This window comes from Hermetia illucens, chromosome 1, assembly GCF_905115235.1.
Source record: "Hermetia illucens chromosome 1, iHerIll2.2.curated.20191125, whole genome shotgun sequence".
Classification (NCBI taxonomy): domain Eukaryota; kingdom Metazoa; phylum Arthropoda; class Insecta; order Diptera; family Stratiomyidae; genus Hermetia; species Hermetia illucens.
The window spans coordinates 129,863,584-129,870,131 of NC_051849.1; positions in this window are offsets into that span (position 1 = coordinate 129,863,584).

A 6,548-nucleotide genomic window follows, 5' to 3' on the forward strand; every position below is an offset into this window, starting at 1 on the left:
GAGCAGGCGGCGCGAGATTTTGGGCTGCGCATCAATGAAGGCAAGACAAAATATATGGTGGCAACGTCAGCACCGAAGACGAATCAACCAACAACATCAAACCGCACTGGTCAAACACGAAGAAGAATAAGGATAGGAGAATACAACTTTGAGACAGTTGACAATTTCTCTTATCTAGGGTCGAAAATCACAACCAGTAACAGCTACGATGATGAAATCCGCGCACGGTTGTTCTTAGCCAACAGAGCCTATTTCTGCTTACAAAAGCTGTTCCGCTCGAAACGTCTCAACATAGGGTCAAAGCTCTTACTGTACAAGACTATGATCTTGCCAGTCCTCATGTATTCCTCGGAAACTTGGGTTCTTAGTAGGAAAAATTGCGGACTCTTGGCCGCGTTCGAGAGAAGAATTCTCCGAAGAATTTTTGGCCCCCTACATAAGGATGGACGATTCCGTAGCTTACATAACGACGAAATCTATGAGCGATACCATGACCGTCCGGTTGTGGATAAAATCCGGCTGAATAGGTTACGGTGGGCGGGTCACTTAATCCGTATGGATGAGGATGATCCTACCCGGAAAGTCTATAAAGTTAATGTCTATAGTATAAAAGGAAGACGAGGCAGACCCTTCCTGAGATGGAGCGATGGCGTAGGGCAGGACGCCAAACCGCTTTTAAGGATATCGAATTGGTTGACCTCGGCGCAAAATTGGGATGTCTGGCGTTCCTTATTAATGCAAGCCTAGACGGGATACCAGTTGTTGCGCCGTTGTTGATGATGATAAGGTAAGTAGAAGTTAGTTGCAGGGTACATCAAATACGAAGGAATCAATTTACTTAAAATTTCGCACTTCCTAATCTCACTGACGCAGTCGATAGGATCTTGCCAAACGGGGAGATTCCTTAAAGAATCGTTCAGACGAGAAAGTTATTAAACTTATGTTTTCTAATACAGAACGAGGGGGTTCTTTAAAAGGTTATTTTCAATTGGGAGAGATAATATAAGCCTACAACGTTGAAAGCTAATAAAAATAATTGTGAGAAATATTGCAAAGTTGTGATAAGTGGAAATTCCTAAAAATAAAAGAATTGCCAGTTGCCGCTTCGGGTATTAAGGGTTTTTGATCATCTTATTCGAGAAACTTCCTACGCACATTTTCCCTTTTGTATGTGGCTATATTTTTTCAAATTATAAGATATACTTACATATTATAGACGTAGTTATTATGCTCACCCGAAACAAATAAGCATTGCTAAGAGATTAGAGTTTTGTCTGTTCCTTGTAGTCTAGCTTAACATTTATAGAACAGGAGTAGCTTCCTCCGAACTGCAATTTTTAGTTTTAAATGTAACGGGAGCTACTTACCCCCTTCATAAGTACAACGCGCAATTGTTTTTAGTAGCTTTGTACTCACGAAGGGGGTAAGTCGCTCTCGAAATATATACTTTCATTTAAAATTAACAATTGTAGGAGGAAACAGCAACCCTTTGTCTATCAAACAAGCATTGCCTATTGCCGAATACTATACTTATATATGCATGTATATAAATTTATCGTACACATATTTCCGATTTACTTCGTGCATAAAAGCATACATATGTTCATTTAAAGTATGTGTATTGAAAACCGCTTATTCAATGTACAAATATATCTATCTGAGCTAGACACTACCTCAAAGCTTCATTCACATATTCTTATAAATCCATACATATGTCTGTCTTGAGTAATTGATATTGATATAGATATGATTAGCAAACTAATAATATATAATATAATATAATATTTACATTTATGTTAGTTCAGCTTGTTGTGGTGCATTGACGAATTGATATGTTATGATGACCTCATATACGATGTAGAATGCATGAAATTCACATAAACTATAAAAGTTTCACCTTCTACAACTTTGCTAATAATGGTTGGATTTCCTTTAAACTACCCAGAATTATGCCTTATGTTATCCCTTATACCACGTATACATGTTATTTGTGCAAAAATGGGAATGGAATGTATTTTGAGGCCTAGATGTCGTTTAGATACTCCACTCTGATTTTTTCAGATTCAAATTTAAGTTGGATTGGTTCTGAGAACGATACCTTTTCCACTTTTCCAGGGTCGTATTTTGAGATCTCGCTTCACTACGTTTAACCCGAGATCAAATATGGGACCAGTTTCGAAAAGTACTAATTGAGGTCTTTCATTTGATATCCCACATGGGCACATTCACTCAAAAAAAATTGGACACACCTTCGGATGTATAGGGAGCCTTCCTCAAACCTAATACAAAGTAGTGCTACTCACTGTATGTGGAGGGAAGAGCAGACCACATGCTCTGACCAATTTTCGTTACAATTGGTCTAACCGTCTCCGAATAAACCGGGTGTAACAGACAGAGAGGTAGGCAAACAGACGTCGACTCGATTCTAATAAGGTTTTGTTTTACACAAAACCTTAGAAACCGTAAAGTTCAACAAGACGGATGTGGAGGTAAAATAGCGACTAGTAGTGATTTTGAAGTTTTGGCCAGGCAAAATTTTGCAGATATGAGAATCAGCTTGTCAATAATTTGATGAAGGAAGTCGCCTGCATCAAAGAATTTGATGGGAATAGGCGGAACCTAACCCAATTCATCACAGTGGTTGGTACACATTTAGAGGTAGTGAATGTGGAGAGAAAGGTCGGATTATGGCAAATAATATACAACGCGAACATTTTGGGTAATACAAACAAACCTGCAACCTGGAAAACAGCTCAAGAATTCCTGAAGCTACATTCCAGTCCTGGTATTAACCATAGGGAAATATGTAAAAGAATAACCAGTCTTAAAGTAAGTTGAATTTTTTATTTTAATCGTAAAACACAGTATGTCCAAACAAATCAGTACTTTTACTTTTATGAAATAAATCCAAATCAAACATCAACTCTTTTGGTCAACAAAATTAAGTTATCAAAATTTCTGCGGGAACTTATCTACAGAAATTAGAAGTTTGTTTGACCTTTATTAAAATAAACGCATTTTGTACTCATATGTGGGATACGATCACCATAATTTATATAAAGAATTCATAATATCAGAAAAACGATATAACCGAGATAGTACTAACAGTCTAGCAAGCAACGAAGCCCGATAACCGGAGAAATTACCCCAATAATCATTTCCTTACCGAGATAATAATCATTTTCAGTCAAATTCCTCTCAATATAAACAAAATCGTCTTATAATAACCCTGGACTAGAACAAAACCGTAGTTGAGAACAGCATCAAAAACCAGTAATTAATCCTTCAAGTCAACTTAAAATTCTTACTAGAGGCCTTAACTAATGGATATCGGCCAAATTTCACATGCTAAACAAACAGAGGAAGTTAAGAATGAAGAAGTGCTAAGTATCGAACTGACTCAGAAATAGACTCCTTATCGATCCCGCAACTGATTATATTAACTATAATGGTTTGATAGATACCGGCTCAACCATGAGTATACTTAATTCAAACAGTGTAGATTGCGATCAATGCAAAGTTTGTGAAAGAATCAAGATGAAACAATAAATAATTTCTCTACCGAAACTGTCGATGGTATATTAACTAGTATTCCAAAGACGCAAAAAAGCTGTTATGTAATATAAAAGAGCCTTGAGGAAAGACCATTTGACATTTTTATTGGTATGAATTTTTAAGCAGAATTGTTAGAACTCTCAATTTTGACCATAAATGCATTCTCCCCAACAATGGCATAAGAATCCCTATTTATTCAATTGATGAAGAAATGATTCTTAATTGTTGTGAACTTAGTCCTAATGAGAAAGAAGTGGACCTAAACCATTTAAATGATGAAGAAAAAAACGAATTACAACTCCTTCCAAACAAATTTCAACATTCAATTTATAGAGAAAGGGACCAATTAACAAACGTAGATTCAATAACACAAACCACTACGGATCAATCGATACATGGGAAACTGCATAGGTTACTGCCTAAACATCAAGGCGAGGTTAGGAAACTGGAACAAGGAATAGAAGAACAGGGAATAGTAAGGGAATTGAGCAGCAGATGCGTATCTCCTACAGTTATTGTAGTAAAGAAGCCTCAGGACGCCAGAAATTTCGTTTATGTGTAGACTACAGAAAATTAAACGAAATTACTCCTGACGACAATTATCCTTTGCCAAACATCGATAGAATCTTGGACAAGGTCAGATGAGCCCAGTTTTTTCCTTTTTAAGGTTTTGTGTGAAACAAAACCTTATTAGAATCGATTCGATGTCTGTCTGTCCGTCTGTCTGTCTGTCTGTCTGTCTGCTTCTTTTTTTTTTTTTTTTTTTTTTTTTTTATGGATGGAGGTGGAAATCTTAGAAAGACACTGCCGCGCCAGGTTGCAGCAGCGTGTGGGATTCTCACCCACTAAAACCACCCCCACTTTCTCCTTTTTCCTTCCCCGCGGGACCGCCGCAAAGCATTACTTCGCGGGGTGGACTGCGCTTTACGCGACCACGCCTTCCGTTCTTCGCGTCCTCCTTGCGCGCTCCGCTCTTCCCAGTTCCTCTTGTATTCGTTTGATGGCGGTGTTCACCGCACACCAGTTTCCCTCCGATTTCAACATTTCCCTGACGATGTTCTGCGGGCTTAGAGTGGTTTTCAGGGAGTCTTCCAGTCTCCTCCTCTCTGAGAGAAATCGTGGACAGTGAAACATAACATGCTCCGGGTCCTCAGGTGTGCAACCGCATTCAGGACACAAGGGAGAATCATCCAGCCTGAATTGGTGCAGGTACTTCCTGTAACCACCATGTCCTGACAGGAATTGCGTCAGATGGTAGTTAATCTCACCGTGTCGTCGCTGGATCCACTCTTCAATACGGGGAATCAAAGTGTGGGTCCAGTGACCCCTCTGCGAGTCATCCCACCGTTTCTGCCACTTTTCCAGCGACTCTCGCCTTGCCGCCTTTCGGCATTCTGCATCCTTTTCAAGAGGATTCATTTTCCTTGTCTCGTACAGGCAGCGTGTCTCTCCAGAATGTCTATCGGGATCATTCCTGCAATAACACACGCTGCCTCGCCTGATATTGTTCTGAAGGCGCTGCACACCCTTAGCGCCACTAAGCGGTAAGTCATATTTACTCTCCTACGATTACTCTCACACGCTAATGCTTCCTCCCAAACTGGTGCCGCGTATAATAGTGTGGAGCGAACCACTCCGGCTACAAGTAATCTGCGACTGTACCTTGGACCTCCAATGTTAGGCATCATCCGCGCTAATGATACGCTGGTATTTGCCGCTTTCTCACAGGCATAGTCCAGATGTCCCCTGAAATTGATCTTAGCGTCAATCATCACCCCTAGGTATTTGATAACCGGCTTCGAAGTGATGACGTGACCACCAACGCGAATGTTAATCGTATTCCTCTTCCTACGATTGGTAATCAAGACCGCCTCCGTCTTTTGTTCCGCAAGGTCAAGCTGAACCATCTCCAGCCACGCTTTTATGGCGCTAATGGTTTCGTTAGCGTACATTTCCACGTCTTCAGGTTCTTTCGCGACGACAACCACAGCTAGATCATCTGCGAAACCGATTATCGTGGCCTCCTTTGGCACGGGAAGGACAAGGACCCCATTGTACATGACGTTCCACAGGAGAGGACCCAACACTGAGCCCTGTGGTACTCCTGCGGTGACGGTGTACTGCTTGGATCCCTCATCCGTGTCGTACCACAGTGTCCTCTCCGAAAGGTAACTGTTGAGGAGCTTAGTCAAGTAACTAGGGACACCCGTTTTAGCCAGTGAACTTTTTATCCACTCCCAGCTTGCGGAATTGAACGCATTTTTGATGTCCAACGTCACTACGGCAGCATTTTTTAGACGACATCGCGTCTCGAGCCAGCTTCAAAACAACGTCTACGGCGTCGATCGTTGAGTGGGCTTGACGAAATCCAAATTGTCGCTCCGATAGTCCATCCTTGTATTCGATGATAGGGAGCAGTCTGTTGTAGATGACCCTTTCGAGCATCTTTCCTGCCGTGTCGATAAGGCAAATCGGTCGGTATGATGAAGGGTGTCCTGGGTGTTTATTCGGCTTCGGGAGCAAAACTAGTTTTTGCCTCTTCCACCGATCGGGGAAAATTCCTTCTATCATGCATGTCTCAAACACGCTGATAAACCAGTCGGGTCTGGTCTTAACAGCGAGTTTAAGGGCTCTATTGGGAACAGCATCCAGACCGGGTGCTTTGTTATCACCAATTCTCCGGCAAATTTGCATAAGTTCCTCCTCAGTTACCGCAGGTATGGTGTAGACGTCGAGTGCTCGCTTGTGTTGTTTGCGCTCCCGTTTATCCGGGGGGAAGAGCGCCGTCACGATATCGAGCAGAAGATGCGGACAGCTCAATTGTGGTGTTCGCCCTCTCATCTTCTTCATAACTATCCTGTACGCTATTCCCCAGGGGCTTTGGTCTGCCTCTGTGCAAAGCTCCTTGAAGCATTCTCGCTTGCTGGTCCGTATAGCCTGCTTAAGCTTACCTCGAAGGTTCACATATGCTAGCCGTTTTTCGTCGAAGTCTG